Consider the following 17440-nt stretch of genomic DNA (forward strand, 5'->3'; position numbering starts at 1 on the left):
TTGCTTTGGATTTTTATATTGTTTTCAACTTCTAGCTGCTCTGATAGGTTTTTCTGATAAACGCATTTTAATTTTTTTTTTTTTTTTTGCTTTTTAGGGCCATACCCGTGAGCATATGGAAGTTCCCAGGCTAGGGGTCTAATTGGAGCTATAGCTGCCAGCCTATGCCACAGCCATAGCAACACCAGATCAGAGCCATGTCGGTGACCTACACCACAGCTCACGGCAATGCCAGATCTCCAACCCACTGAGGGAGGCCAGGGATTGTACTCGCGTCCTTATGGATACTAGCTGAATTTGTTTCCACTGTACCATGATGGGAACTCCCAAACACATTTTAATTTTTATTCTATGAAACTAAACCACAACCCAGAAAAGAAAGAACACTGTCCTCAGGAAAGTAATATATATTTAAATGAAAAAATATTACTATCGAATGAAATATATGCATATACTTAAAAAAATTCTCTTGGAGCATAGTTGACTTACAAAGTTGTTCGTTTCAGGGTTACAGCAAAGTAAATCAGTTGTACATATACACATATTCATTCCTGTTCAGATTCTTTTCCCTTGTTGGTTATTATATAGTATTGAATAGGTTACCCTGTGCTATACAGTAGGTCCTTGTTATCTTTTCATCTGCTAATAGTAGGTTATACACATGTATTTTATTTATTTTTATTTTATTTTTATTTTATTTTTAAATTTAATTTTATTGGAGTATAGTTGATTTACAGTGCTGTATTTATTTCAGGTGTCCGGCAAAGTGAATCAGTCATTATATCCATTCTTTTTTCCCATGTAGGTTATTACAAAACTATTGAGTAGATTTTCCTCTTCTATACAGTAGGTTCCCATTAATCACCTATTTTATCCAGTAGTGTATACATGTTCCCATCTTTCCAAATCTTGCCTCCCCCCAGTGGCTTTATCTATGGTAACCGTAAGATTGGTTTTGAAATCTATGTGTTTGTTTCTATTTTTTAAATAAGTCCTGGAGTTCCTGTCGTGGCACAGTGATTAACTAATCCCACTAGGAACCATGAGGTTGTGGGTTCGATCCCTGGCCTCTCTGGTGTTGCTGTGAGCTGTGGTGTAGGTCATAGATGGGGCTCGGATCCCGCATTGCTGTGGCTGTGGTGCAGGCTGGCGGCTATAGCTCCGACTAGACCCCTCGCCTGGGAACCTCCATATGCCACAGGCATGGCCTTAGAAAAGACCAAAAAAAAAAAAAAAAAAATCCTTTTGTATCATTTTTTTCCCCTTAGATTCTACACATAAGTGATAGCAGAGATATTTGTCTTTCTTTCACTTACTTCACTCAGGCTGATAACTTATGTATTTTACACTGGGGAGGAGGAAGGTAAAACGTCCATCTGTCCTTACAAGAATGTAGCACTTCCTAAACTTCACAGTACTTCTGTGACCTGGCTCATTGGTTCCGTCATCTAGTCCATCAGCATTGATCAAGGTCTGGGACAGAACCACATGTAAAATACACAGATTGTATAAATGTCCTCTTATTTTTTTTTCTCCCACAAGACAATGAATGTCAAAAGGCAGTTCTACTGTGATATTTTGTTTTTTGTTAACTCTGCCCAGGAACAGCTTCCCAGTAGTTGCCTTCTGTATTAATTATGACCTTCATTTTCTGTATTTTATGATGCTTAGACACCTCGGGGAGGCCTTGCCAGATGAGGGGAGAGTGCCCCTCCCAGGGGAGGTGATTCCTAGAGACAGCAAGCAACACACCCGCAAGGCACCCCAACCTCTCCAAAGACCCTGTCCCCAGCCCTCTCCTTTATATGTCACACACAGCAAACCAGAATTTCCCTGCCCTGAAAATCAGGGACCACACAGCTGGAGACCACTCCTACAGCCCATAGTGCTACAAAATTATTCAGTTCTAAGCTTGTTCAAACTTGCCAGCCCTGCCTTGACCTCAGAAACCACAATAAAGGCTCTGGCCACACTCACTCCTTCTCTCCTGCTGCCTCCTGACTGACTGACCTCTGTGTGTCCCCACGTGGCCCTGTGTGGAATGTCATGCTCCCTTCTCTTCAGAAATGTCTCCTTTCAGAGGCAGTTGTCACCTCACCATGTCTGATTAAAACAAATCCTGGGCACATTTTATTTTATTTCATCATATATTTATGTATACATATGTAATACACACACACACATTTACTTCCATGGCATATGGAAGTTTCTGGGCCAGGGATTGAATCCAAGCCATAGCTGTGAGCTAAGGAAGTTTCCAGGCCAGGGACTGAATCCAAGCCACAACTGTGACCTGAGCCACAGCTGTGGCAACACCAGATCCTTTTTTTTTTTTTTTTCTTTTTAGGGCTGCACTCGAGGCATATGGAGTTTCCTAGGCTAGGGGTCAAATCGGAGCTACAGCTGCTGGCCTACACCACGGCCACAGCAATGCAGGATCTGAGCTGCGTCTTCGACCTACACCACAGCTCATGGCAACGCCAGATCCTTAACCCACTGAGCAAGGCCAGGGATTGAACCCACAACCTCGTGGTTCCTAGTCGGATTCGTTTCTTCTGTGCCACGATGGAAACTTCAACACCAGATCCTTTAACCCACTGTGCTGAGCCAGGGATCAAACCCACACCTCTGCAGCGAGCCAAGCCACAGGAGGATTCACTGCACCATGACAGGAACTCCTGAGTTTTTATTTTATTTTATTTTATTTTATTTTTTGCTTTTTAGGACTGTAACTGCAGCACATGGAATTTCCAAGGCTTGGGGTCAAATTGGAGCTGCAGCTGCTGGCCTACACCACAGCCACAGCAACTTGAGATCCGAGCCTCGTCTGTGACCTATATTGCAACAGGCAATGCTGGATCCTTAACCCACTGAGTGAGGCCAGGGATCCAACCTGCATCCTCATGGATACTAGCCAGGTTTGTTACCACTGGGCCACAACGGGAACTCCTCCCTGGGTACATTTTAGAACATCTTTCTCTCCTTAACCATAAGCATTCTAAAGCTGCCTGGGGTCCCAACACTATGCCTATCCTCAGCTCGCTTCCTCATTTATAGCAACGTCCATGCAAACCCTGAGTGTGTCTGAAATTTTAGGATCAACCAAGGCCTGAGGCACTGTACACTTTTGGGCAAAGTTTTTTCCAACATGCAGAATGCCTTTTGGGTATTGCAATTTGTTTTTTATTTTTCTTGTTTTTTAACTGGATCTTTAAGGTTTGTCCTTGTTGAAAAGAAAACAATCTATTGTTTTGCTTCATCATCTTTGAATAGCTGCATGAAACAAGAGGCCTCCTGGATTTTATATGATGAAAATACATCTACAGCTACCCAAATGCAAATTTTATACAATGTAAATTTTCCCCAAAGCCCAGTGACTGGACATGTAAAAGATGTGTCAGCCAAACCTCTGTTTGATCCCTGTAGCTCTGACAGCTTAGAAATAATTTCCTTTGATGGAGTTCCCGTCGTGGCGCAGTGGTTAACGAATCCGACTAGGAACCATGAGGTTGCGGGTTCAATCCCTGGCCTTGCTCAGTGGGTTGAGGATCCGGCGTTGCCGTGAGCTGTGGTGTAGGTCGCAGACATGGCTTGGATCCCAGTGTTGCTGTGGCTCTGGTGTGGGCTGGTGGCTGCGGCCTTGATTAGACCCCTAGCTGGGAACCTCCATATGCCGCTGGAGCGGCCCCAGAAAAGGCAAAAAGGACAAAAATAAAATAAAATAAAATAGAAATAACTTACTTTGAGAAATAGAAGGGCATCTACAATGACACTAGAAAATACAGGAACTTCTAAGAAAATGAGTGATTCCTTAGAAGAGGATAAAGCAAATAGTGATATAAGACAATTAAAAACATTTTTCCTGAAAAATATTTTGTAGATTAAAAAAAAATGACTGACTTGATAAAATGCTGAATTTAGAAAATTAAATACCAAACAATCAACAGCTTATCATCTCTATATACTTCAGGCTCAGAACAAAAAACCCCAAAGTTCTTTTTTGTTGTCGTTGTGGTTTTTTGTTTTGTTTGGTTTTGTTTGTTTTTAGGGCCACACCCATGGCATTTGGAAGTTCCCAGGCTAAGCGTTGAATCAGAGCTACACCACAGCCACAGCAACGCCAGATCCTTAACCCACTGAGGGAGGCCAGGGATCGAAATTGCATCCTTATGGGTCCTAGTCGGGTTCATTAACTGCTGAGCCACAATGGGAACTCCAAAAATCCCCAAAGTTCTTAATGACACAATGTATGATAACACAAAATGATGTGTCCTACTGAGGGGTGATGTGGTTGTGATGCTGTGGTTCTTGGCTTGGCTTCTCTGGTGGCACTGGGCATTCACTTCACTTTCCAGGCTCTGCTTTGTCTGTGAAATGAAAAATGGGGCTGGTTGAATTCTGAAAGTCCAGCATGTTAATAATTTAGTTGTGATTCATTCTATGACCAGTCCAGGTCCATCTTTAGGTGTTAAAATAAAAAACTCCCATTTAGAAAATTTAGAAAACCCTCTTTCCTCTTAATTTATTAGTAGCACCTAACAATTTTGATATATATTGAAAAGTAGATTCATGGACTTACACTTTATAATACATGAAAAAAAGATTAATGGCTAAAATGGAAAACTCTCTCTCTCTCTCTTTTTTTTTTTTTTTTGGTCTTTTGTCTTTTTAGGGCTGCACCCATGGCATATGGAGGTTCCCAGGCTAGGGTCGAATTGGAGCTGTAGTTGCCAGCCACAGTCAGAGCCACAGCAACTCCAGATCCAAGTCGCATCTGTGACCTACACCACAGCTCACAGCAACACCGGATCCTTTTTTTTTTTTTTTAAATTTTTTTATTTTCCCACTGTACAGCAAGGGGGTCAGGTTATCCTTACATATATACATTACAATTACATTTTTTTCCCCCACCCTTTCTTCTGTTGCAACATGAGTATCTAGACAAAGTTCTCAATGCTATTCAGCAGGATCTCCTTGTAAATCTATTCTAAGTTATGCCTGATAAGTCCAAGCTCCCGATCCCTCCCTCTCCCTCCCCCTCCCATCAGGCAGCCACAAGTCTCTTCTCCAAGTCCATGATTTTCTTTTCTGAGGAGATGTTCATTTGTGCTGGGTATTAGATTCCAGTTATAAGTGATATCATATGGTATTTGTTTTTGTCTTTCTGACTCATTTCACTCAGTATGAGATTCTCTAGTTCCATCCATGTTGCTGCAAATGGCATGATGTCATTCTTTTTTATGGCTGAGTAGTATTCCATTGTGTATATATACCACATCTTCCGAATCCAATCCTCTGTCGATGGACATTTGGGTTGTTTCCATGTCCTGGCTATTGTGAATAGTGCTGCAATGAACATGCGGGTGCATGTGTCTCTTTTAAGTAGAGCTTTGTCCGGATAGATGCCCAAGAGTGGGATTGTGGGGCCATATGGAAGTTCTATGTATAGATTTCTCAGGTATCTCCAGACTGTTCTCCATAGTGGCTGTACCAGTTTACATTCCCACCAACAGTGCAGGAGGGTTCCCTTTTCTCCACAGCCCCTCCAGCACTTGTTATTTGGCAACACTGGATCCTTAACCCACTGAGTGAGACCAAGGATCAAACCCAAATCCTGATGGATGCTAGTTGGGTTCGTTAACCACTGAGCCACAATGGAAACTCCTAAAATGGAAAACTCTTTGACAACGATTTTGCAAAGCAAGGAGAGCGGCTGGTGTTCAGCATAGTTGTGGAGTCAGGGAGGCCACCATCTGGGGAGGCAAATGGAGGCTCAGAATTGCTCTCCAGTATGGGAGTGACAGTTGACATGGGTAAATTCAACCCTAGCTCTGGTTGCATCCAATCCCCTTGTTTTGCTTATGGGACACTCCTTAGGAATAAGAACTTTAGACTTAAACAACTGCCCTGTCACATACTACCTGTGCAACCACAGATGAATTATTCCATTTTTTGAAGTTTCATCTTCTCTAAAGTGGAGCTGATGATAATGCTCAGTCTATGACATAATGCATGCAAAGCACTGAGTGCCTTGTTCTTAGTCTATATCTGCCAAGTTGACCCCAAATCTTTTCTCCACTGGAGTCTCTTTGGCTCTGATATGCTGCCTGTGTTCTGGGGGTTCTAGTAGTCACCCTGTCTTCTTCTCACTGGTCTTGTCATGTAAGGAGGCCTTTCAGGGGAGCCCTTAGATTCCATTCATATTTCTCCTGCTCCTGCTGTGTTTCAGCATATCTAGTTTCACTTGATAGTCAGGATCAACCCTTCTAGCCAACTTAGGACCAGTTTAGGACTCACCCCATTGTTTGCTGGCTTAGCCATCGGGTTTGAAGATCCCGAGTAGCCACTGCTAATTGTGAAATCACTACTTCCTGGGTTCAAAGGCAGCAGAAACCAGAGTCACAGGGATGGGAACACAAATTTTGCCAAATCCATGTGGTCAAGGCAAAGTCTAGTTTGCAGGGGCGACGCATAACCTCTGCTTCTGACAGCACAGGCGCTTGGTTTATGAGTCCTTTGAAGAGCAGTGGAGTGGCTGGGAAAGGAAGCTGCTAGACCAGACCATCCTTCCCATGGAATAACCAAGAACCTCCTGCAGGGTAGGAACCTTCTGCTGAGCATTGACGCAGAACACAAATATTCTCACACTCTAGGCCCATTCAAAACGTCTATCAGGAGTTCCCGTTGTGGCGCAGTGGTTAACGAATCCGACTAGGAACCATGAGGTTGCGGGTTCGGTCCCTGCCCTTGCTCAGTGGGTTAACAATCCGGCATTGCCGTGAGCTGTGGTGTAGGTTGCAGACGCGGCTCGGATCCCGAGTTGCTGTGGCTCTGGCGTAGGCCGGTGGCTACAGCTCCGATTCGACCCCTAGCCTGGGAACCTCCATATGCCGCGGGAGCGGCCCGAGAAATAGCAACAACAACAACAACAAGAAAAAAAAGACAAAAAACAAAAACAAAAACAAAACAAAACAAAACAAAAAACGTCTATCAACAACAGACCCTATCCCCAGATTGCTTTGTCTGCAATCTTCTAATCTTTTTCCGGCCAGAACCCTGACCATGGAGCCATTCCATTAGTGGTTTTTTCCCGCATCATGCGAGTTTGGATTAAGTTCAGCTGCATATAACAGAGAAACTCAATACAGTGGCTTAAGCAAGAAAGAAATTTACTGTTTATTACTTAGACTACTTAGAGAAGTCTTGAGCTGGATCATCCAGGGCTCTCACTGCCCATCTTTTTTTTTTTTTTTTTTTTTTTTTTTTTTTGCTTTTTAGGGCTGTACCTGGGGCATATGGAGGTTCCTGGGCTAGGGGTCCAATCGGAGCTGAAGCCGCTAGCCTATACCACAGCCACAGTAACTCAGGATCTGAGCCACGTCTTTGACCTAAACCACAGCTCACGGCAATGCCAGATCCTTAATCCACTGAGTGAGGCCAGGGATCGAACCCACATCCTCATGATATTAGTTGGGTTTGTTACTGCTGAGCTACAGCGAGAACTCCTGCCCATCTTCTTTAGACATGACTCCTCATCTCTTGACCCAAGATAGCTTCTAGAGCTCTAGACATCATGTTTACCTTCTGACTGGAGAAAGGAGGAAGACGAGGGGGAATAGCCAGCTTTGATTTCTTTCATAAAACATTTCTGGAAGTGACACATGATATTGCTGTTTACGCATCATCATTAATCACATGTCCACAGCAAGCAATGTGCCCAGGTAAAATCCCTAAGAATGAAGGGGACAGTGGATCATGGAAGGCAATTAGCAGTCTCTCTCCCTATACATAAATCAAATATTCTTACTCAGGCCATATATCCTTCAAGATAGAGTAGATAGGTAAAATATTTTCTATTGTCCTTCAAGGCCACTTGAGGTGGGAGTGGCAGTGGGGTGGGGGCTCTAACTTCAGAGACTGCTTCTAGCTAGTGCTTATATAATTTGCAGCATTATCTGCAAACCAGGTTTGTTTTTATTTTATTTATTTAGTTTTGTTTTTATTTTTTTACTTTTTAGGGCTGTACCCTTGGCATATGGAAGTTTCCAGCCTAGGGGTCGAATTGGAGCTACAGCTGCCGGCCTACAATACCGCAGCCATAGCCACAGCAATGCCAGATCCCCAACCCACTGGGATCAAACCCACATCCTCATGGATACTAGTTGGATTCGTTTCAGCTGTGCCACAACGAGAACTCCTGTTTTTATTTTTTTCCCTCTTCCTCAATGAACTGGCCAGCACACCGTTCATATGAGGCCAACAATGTAAATTAAGAAGAAGTGCCAGAGTTTCCGTCGTGGCGCAGTGGTTAACAAATCTGACTAGGAACCATGAGGTTGCTCAGTGGGTTAGGGATCCGGTGTTGCTGTGAGCCGTGGTGTGGGTTGCAGATGTGGCTCAGATCCCACGTTGCTGTGGCTCTGGTGAAGGCCGGTGACTACAGCTCCGATTGGACCCCTAGCCTGGGAACCTCCATATGCCGCAGGAGGGGCTTAAGAAAAGGCAAAAAGACAAAAAAAAAAAAAAAAAAAAATAGGAGTGTCAGTATGGAAAGAGCATTATTTATTCAAGGAGCATAAAATCATGCCTCATGAACCTTCAGTATCTATTGGGCCTGAGCTTATACACACCTCTTCTGTTTGATGTGGGAAACTGCCAGCCATAATTGGCTTTATGTTAAGGGGTTAGATACAACTCAGTCCAGGAGGGACAGCTCAGGTCACGTGGTTACTTGGTGGTCCATGGTCAGACACTCTCTCTCCATCAGGGTCCAGCAGGAAGCCAAGGGATGTTTCTCACAAGGAGAATGTTAACTTGCTCCAGCTACAGTGCCAGCGATTGCGCTTCTTCTAATGAAGCTTGTCAAAGGTTCTAAATAGCATCTCCATCTTCCACAGACAATTCAAGGATCTCCTACATCATAATGACAAATAGCAGACTCCTTGCACTTCAGCCTAGACTTATTGGAGAGCTTGCTTATACTTTGGGTCCCACTAGAAGCTAGCCATCTTTCAGACCTGAGTCACTTAGCAAACCCGAACACAGTATACACTGCCTCCAAATTCAAAGAGGCCCAGCAAGTGAAACATATTTTTCTTTCTTAAGGTAGGGAGTACAAGATGCGTAAATTTGTCCTTTATTTCAGAGTGGTGATGCGGTCCTTTATTGTAGAGTATGAATATATGTCTTTTTATGGGCTGTATCTTCACTCTTCACCTAAGCATATATTTAAAAAGGTCAGAATGGTATCTGTGGAGTTCTGGCTGTGGCACAGTGAGAATAGTGACATCTTGGGAGCTCTGGTACTCAGGTTCAATCCCTGGCCCGGCACAGAGGGTTAAGGACCCAGTGTCGCTGCAGCCGTGGTTTAGGTTGCAACTACAGATCAGATCTGACCCCTGGCCTGGGAACTCCATGTGCCAAGGGGTGCCCCACACGCCAAAAAAAAGAAAGAAAAAAAGAATGGTATTTGCCATTTTATATTTCCAGGTAGCCTTAATATGTTACAAAGTACTTGATTGGTGTAATGATCTATGAGCTATTAAGATGGTCAAGGTCACTTCAAAATGAATTGTATTTCACACTCGTGAGTTGAAATACACCTAAGATGCTGTCATAAAAGTATACTGCTTTCCCTGCCAGGTCAAAGAAACCCAGTCTGGGGTTTTTCATTTATTGGGTTAGTACAGGTGTCAACAAATTACATCTTTCTGACTGTTCTTGTAAATCAAATTTTATTGGAGCACAATGATATCCATTCATTTATGGATGGTCTATGGCTGCTTTCATGTTACTGTGGCACAGCTGAGTAGTTGAGACAGATACTCTATGGCCTGCAAAGTCTGAAACATTTACCATCTAGCCCTTTATAGAAAAATTTGTGGAGTTCCTGTTGTGGGTCAGCAGGTTAAGAACCCAACATAGTGCTTGTGGGAATGTGGGTTTGATCCCTGGCCTCTCTCAGTGGGTGAAGGATCCCACATTACTGTGGCTGTGGTGTAGGCCAGCAGCTGCAGTTCTGATTCAACCCCTAGCCTGGGAACTTTCATATGCTGCAGGTGTGGCTGTAAAAAGAAAAAAGAGAGGGAAAAAAACAGAGAAAGAGAAAGAAAGAAAGAAAGAAAGAAAGAAAGAAAGAAAGAAAGAAAGAGAGAAAGAAAGAAAGAAAGAAAGAAAGAGAGAAAGAAAGAAAGAAAGAAAGAAAGAAAGAAAGAAAGAAAGAAAGAAAGAAAGAAAGAAAGAAAGAAAGAAAGAAAGAAAGAAAGAAAGAAAGAAAGAAAGAATTTGTTAACTCCTGGGTTGGAGAAATAACTTGTCAAGTCATTAGTTGTTTCCAGGGGGGCTGTGTGGTTTTCCTGTCTGTTTGGATAACTGCAAATGCTATTGCCACCTGATTGGACATCAGATTTCCACTACCATTTCCCCAAGATTAATCTTTCATTCCAGCCAAACTTGGCATATAAATGAACAGGTGATAGGAATCATCCCCTTTCCTCACGTATGAGAAAATATCTCATGGGAGTTCCTGTCATGGTTCAGTGGGTTAGGAACCGGACTAGTATCCATGAGAATATGGGTTTGATCCCCGGCCTCGCTCAGTGGGTTAAGGATCTGGTGTTGTCGTGAGCTGTGGTGTAGGTCACAGATGCTGCTCGGATCCCACATTGCTGTGGCTGTGGTATAGGCCAGCAGCAGCTCTGATTCAACCCCTAGTCTGGGAACTTCCATATGCCTCAGGTGTGGCCCTAAAAAGAAAAAAAAAAAGAAAAAAAAATTTCCATGATGCCTTCGATCTTGATAATTTCCCAGAAATGTAGAATTGCTTTTGGCTTAAAATTTTGGAAAAGAGGGGAGACCCTAGAGGTTCCACTTGGTTTTGTTTCCTGAAATAGTCCTTATTCCATGAGTTAGGACGCCAAACAAGTATTCTTGAGTTGCTGAGGATATCTATATTTTTGGGAATCATGGACAGTAAGGCAGTCCCATTGGACCTCTGGTGAGGTAGATAAAGTTACTACGTCCTCTTATCCTCTTTTATCTCTACAGTGATTGGCAGATTGTCGTGATAATCTGAGAGCTCTGAAAGTTAAAATGACCCTAGAGTCAGTTTAACTAGAGTTTTTCACAGTCTGGGTATTTCCTTTTCTTCCTAGTGCCTGGCTGTGCTGCTGAAAAGCTAAAGGTCCTTTTGGAAAAGAGTCACCAGAAGAATCACAGTACCCACTTGTGGTGTTACTTCAGATTCCTTCTGAATGGAACCCAGACTTTTCTTATTATATAAAGATGTTTACTTCATATTGGAGTATAGTTGATTTACAATGTTTTTTAATTTCAGGTGGACAGCAAAGTGATTCAGTTATTCATATACATATATCCATCCTTTTTCAGATTCTTTTTTTTTTTTTTCCTATTTCTTGGGCCGCTCCCGCGGCATATGGAGGTTCCCAGGCTGGGGGTCGAATTGGAGCTGTAGTCACCGGCCTACGCCAGAGCCACAGCAATGCTGGGATCCGAGCCGCGTCTGCAACCTACACCACAGCTCACGGCAACGCCGGATTGTTAACCCACTGAGCAAGGGCAGGGACCAAACCTGCAACCTCATGGTTCCTAGTCGGATTTGTTAACCACTGCACTACGACGGGAACTCCCCTTTTTCAGATACTTTTCCCATATAAGTTATTACAGAATATTGACTAGAGTTCCCTGTGCTGTCCTGTAGGTCATTCTTGATTATTTTATATATATTAGTGTGTATGTATATGTCAATCCCAAACTCCTAATTTATCCTGCCCTACTCTTCCCCTTTGGTAACTATAAGTTTGGTTTTGAAATCTGTGAGTTTGTTTTGTAAATAAGTTCATTTGTATCATTTCTTTAGATTCTACATGCAAGTTACATCATGTGACATTCATCCTTCTCTGCCAAACCCAGAATTTTTTTCACAGATTCTATGAGTGGATTCAGAACTGAAAATTGGGCAAATTTTGCTACTCTTAGGACTTGTGTTTTTTTAATTGTTATTTCCCCAATACACTTTTTTTATTCTACTGTACAGCATGGTGACCCAGTTACACATACATGTACACATTCTTTTTTCTCACACTATCATGCTCCATCATAAGTGACTAGACATAGTTGCCAGTGCTGCACAGCAGGATCTCATTGCTAATCCATTCCAAAAGCAATAGTTTGCATCTATTAACACTAAGCTCCGGATCCATCCCACTCCCTCCCCCTCCCCCTTGGCAACCACAAATCTATTCTCCAAGGACTTGTGTTTTTAATTCAAATCATGTAGGAACTTAGCAGTTTAATTTTATCTTTTTACTCTAGGGACCAAATAATAAAAGTCACAAAGTGGATCAGACCTCTTTGATTACAATGATTGCTTTTCTGTCTATAATAGCAGGGATGGAGAAAGGTAAGGTAAGCAAGGTGCCTAGGATACAAATTTAAGGATACACTCACTCTCAGAGTAACACGAGTGCTAAGCCCCTCACTGGTGCAATCTTGGGAGTGAATGTCCCCTTAGATTTTGTGTCCTGTGTGCCTTGAGCCTCACCCTAGTCCTGGGCCTATAGAATAGCAATCATGTGTTTCTACTTACCTCTGATTGTTAAGTACTGCTTCTTGGTCTCCAACATCTCTAACACATGGGAAGAGACCAATTCACTTGCTATTCTTGTTCTGTACTGTGCTTCCCAGATCCCTGCTTTAGGGTCGAGACACTCATTCCACCAGTTGCTGAGAATGTTGGTAGCTGAGGGCTGCCAGATGAGTTGCTCTCCAGGAATTTTGCATTTAGTTGAAGAAAGCCACCTCATGCAAGGTCATGCCTGTCCTAGGGGGCAGTCTTCAAGGTGAAGCTGGACACCTTACTTCACACCAGGGCATTTCAGCTCCAGAACGCTTCATGGGATAGTGTCGCAGCTCAGCTCTTCCATCTGCCTAATTCTCCTGCTTCACCTGCCCCCCACCCCACAGATGTTCATCGTGAGAACATTTACCAATAAATTTCCTGCTTACAAATCTCCTCTGAGAGTGTGTTTCCTAGAGAACCACACCTATTACAGTTGGTGCCAGGAGTGGTCGGAGGAAATGGACCCAAGAGTGAGATTTGGGAGCAGGATCACCTGCTGGCTGACTGGCATTGAGGACAGCATCACTGGTGGCACATGGAACCGTGCTCACCCCTGGCCTAGCGATGCATTCGCTAAAACGTTCACTACTGGATGGCCAAAAGACGTATGAAAAGATGCTCACATCACGAATCTTCAGGGAAATGCAAAACAAAATCACAATGAGACATCACCTCACACTTTGTCAGACTGGCCATCATCAGCAATGACCAATGTTGGCAAGGATGTGGAGAAAAGGGAATTCTTGTGTACTGTCGGTGGGAATGTAAAATTGGTGCAGCCACTGTGGGAAAAAGTAAGGAGGATTCTCGGAAAACTAAAAATGGAACTGCCTTATGAGCCAGCAATTCTACTCCTGGGTATACATCCTCAAAAAAAATTTTTTTTTATGGTCACACCTACAGCACATGGAAATTCCTGGACTAGGGATTGAATCATAGCTGCAGGTACAACCTGCACCACAGCTGTGGCAATGCTGGGCCCTTTAACCCATTGCACTGGTGGGGGATCAAACCTATGCCTCTGCAGCAACATGACTGGCCCCAGTTGAATTTTTAATCCGCTGTGCCAGAGCAGGAATGCCTGTGGACCACTTTCATAGTGGCGGCAAATGGGAGACCAAGTAACAGATGGAGTCCTGACTAGGTCCATCTCACGGTCTCTAGATCCACCAATGAGGAAAGTCTTCAGAAAAACTTTTCTGTATAATAGGAAAGAGCAAAAGGAAAATAAATACCAAATTTCAAGAAGCCACAAACAGCCCAGTTAATGATACAAGCTACTCAACCTACCTTAATATACCAGTTAGGATTAGACTCATATATATTGACCAAAACCTCAAAGAATGGCATAAGAAACACGAATTCATTCACTTTTTTTTTTTTTTTTTTGCTTTTTAGGGCTGTACCTGAGGCATATGGAAGTTCCCTGGCTAGGGATTGAGTCAAATCTGCAGCTGCCAGCCACAGCCGCAGCCACAACAACGCAGGATCCGAGCCTCATTTGTCACATACACCACAGTTCATGGCAAAGCCAGATCCTTAACCGACTGAACAAGGCCAGGGATCAAACCCGCATCCTCATGGGTCCTAGTTGGGATCCATAATGGGTACTCCGAATCCATTCACGCTTGTAAAGAAGTATGCAGGCCTATCATCGAGGATTCAGTGGCTGATTTTTCTACTTTACCATCCTTAGCATGAGGGCTCAATCCTCAAGGTCATTTCATGGTCTAATATGATGGCTGGAACTCTAGTCATCATGCACATATTCTGGGAAGGAAGAAGAGAAAGGACCGAGGGCTTCAGTGGATGCCCTTCCTTCCTTTAAAAAAAGCCTTCCTGGAACTTTTACCCCACTTCCACTTACATTTGATTCACCAGACTTCATCTCACATGGCCATACTTAGTGTCCAGGGAGGCTGATCCATATAGATTTTTGGCAGAGAAGATTCTTGCCTTAAATAAATGGAGTTCTGTTAATAAGGACAAAGAGAAGAAGGAACATTGGAAGGACAGTAGCCCTGTCTGCCGTAGATTGTGTCCATGGCTCAGAAGCCCTATTCAGGAGCTGTCCTGCAGCTTCAAAGAGATGGCAAAAGCCTAAAGCCACATGGCCTGTATTTTGTCTGTACCTTGAGCTTCTCTCCAGAATCCATGGGGAGTGTTCATCTTAGAACCCATCACCTCAGTGCTTCCTCAGTCTCTTGGGCTGAAATTTTTCCCTAGATTTGTTCCTATATGGTTTCAGTTTTGGACCAGCGGTTCATACCTTTTCCCCAGGGGACTCTCAGTAAAACTCACCCTTTTAGGGTAGTAGGTTGTGGAATTGGCCTCTACCTTGGCAGACTCTTATTGTAGTGGCCACCGATGAATCATGCATCTAGTACTCACTCCCCTATGCATTACGCTGCCGCACTGACACTGGGCTTGGTCATACGACATGCGCTGGCCAATGAGACATCAGCAAGTGTCAAGCCAGAGACTTGATGTGTGCTCTTGCAGGGGCCTGCATTCTTGGATCACCTTGAAGAAACCCAGGCTGTCTTGTTGGAGAGGTTGCATGGATGAAAACTAAAACTTTTCTTCCAGCTGGCAGTCCCAGCTAATCTCCAGGCACATGAGTGAGGCCCTCTTGGATTTTCTACCCCCAATAAGCTACCAGGTGACTGTAGCCACTTGAGATAGCGTAGACGAAAAACATCCAGAAGAACCACCCAGCTGAGCTCACTTGCAGAATCAGGAGTAAATAAATGGGTGCTGTTTTAACCCATTACATTTTGAGGTGGTCTTCTATGTAGAAACAGGACATTTGAGACATCGTGGAAATTGCTCCAAGAAGTTACAGCTTGGGTTAGGGTTATGGGTAGGTTATATCCCCTAACCACAAGGATGTAGTTTTAAGAATATACTTTTCAGTAAGCACTTGCTGTTTTTGGCCACTCAGCATACATTTCCCCCTCTCTTGGTAACATTAGCATTTTACTCTGAGCAATCAATTATTCAATTCGTACATGTGATTCCTTTGCCCACAGTGTTTAGACAGGAGGAGGTAGGAGATTTAATTCAGACAATTAAAGGTCAGGTCCAGGACTTCTGTTCAAACTCTTTCTTCATCTAGAAGACAGAGCCTAAAGTTATGAAGGATCTGAGGAAACTGGTTCAGCCTTCCTCACTGGTAATGGAAACACACCAAACAGCCATTAGAAACATACTGAATTTTTACTGTAAAGAAGTTCCTAAAGGAGGAGTTCCTGTTGTGGCGCAGCTGAAACAAATCCAACTAGTATCCATGAGGATGTGGGTTCGATCCCTGGCATCGTTCGGGGTTGAGAATCTGGTGTTGCCAAGAACTCTGGTGTAGGTTGTGGACACAGCTTGGATCTGGTATTGCTGTGACTGTGGTATAGTCCAGCAGTAGCTGGAGCTCTGATTCAGCCTCTAGCCTGGGAACCTCCATATGTTGCAGATGCTGCAGGTGTGGCCCTAAGAACCAAAAAAAAAAAAAAACAAAAACAAAAAAAAACAAAGACATTCCTGAAGGAAACTTTTATGTAGAGCTGGTGCGAGTGTAAATCAATGCTGCCTTTCTGATGTAATCTGGCCATAATAAAAGCAAAACACATATACCTGTGATGCAGCAACACACTCCAGAGAAATGCTCATGTAAGTTCACAAGGGGACACAGAGGAAGATCTTCATTAGAGATCTTCACTGCAGCAGAGATCCAACACAAGTGTGTCAAAAGCTAGGAGAATGAACAAGTAGAAGTGGTGGAATGCTATGCAGCATTCACAAGTAATGAGGTAGGTCAGCAACATGGCAGGCAAGAGATCCCAGCACCTGTCTCTCCAACAAAAACAACAGAACAATAAATAAACAACTACAGGGAATTCCTGTTGTGGCTCAGTGGTAATGAACAAAATGAGTATCCACAAGGATGCAGGTTTTGATGAAACTGGGAGTTCCTGTCCTGGATCAGTGGTGATGAACCCCAACTAGGATCCATGAGGATGCAGGTTCGATCCCTGACCTCGCTCAGTGGGTTAAGGATCCAGTGTTGCTGTGGCTGTGGTGTGGGCTGGCAGCTACACCTCCAATTTGACCCCTAGCCTGGGAACTTCCATGTGCCTTGGCTGAGGCCCTAAAAAGGCAAAAAAAAAAAAAAAAAAAAAAAAAAAGACTGTGTGCTGATGGCATAACAATTAATGAAGAGATCAATGGAATACAATTAAGCCCAGAAATAGTACCACATTTATAATCAACTAATTTTCAGCAAAGCTCCAAAGCAACTTAAGGGAGAAAGAAAAGCCAACAAATGTTATTGGAAGACCAATATATTCATGTGGGGAAAAAAAAAAAAACAGCTGACCTTGACCTTACTTCAACTATACAAAAAAGTTAATTCAAAGTTGATTACAGACATAAACATAAAAGTAAAAAAAAAAAACACACCACAATGAGATAGCACTTCATGCCTGCTAGAATGACACTTACCAAGAAGACAAGCGATAACAGCAAGCATTTGGAGAAAGGAGAACTCATACACTTTTTGGTGGGAACTGGTACATCCATTATGGAAAACAGTGATGGTTCCCCCCAAACCACCCAATTTTGTTGGTCCCAAAATTATGATCCAGCAATGCCACTTCTGTGTGTACATGTGTATGTACAGTGTGTATGTATGTGTGTGTGTACATATATATGTATATAAAAGGAAAGGAAATAAAGTTAGTACCTCAAAGAGATACCTGCACTCCCACGGTCATCACAGCATTACCTGCAGTAGCAAAGATATGAAAA

The sequence above is a fragment of the Sus scrofa genome, chromosome 16 (assembly GCF_054392235.1).
Source record: "Sus scrofa isolate SSC_HxYL_T2T_F1_AM1 chromosome 16, Sscrofa_HxYL_maternal_Yorkshire_Landrace_v2.0, whole genome shotgun sequence".
Lineage (NCBI taxonomy): Eukaryota > Metazoa > Chordata > Mammalia > Artiodactyla > Suidae > Sus > Sus scrofa.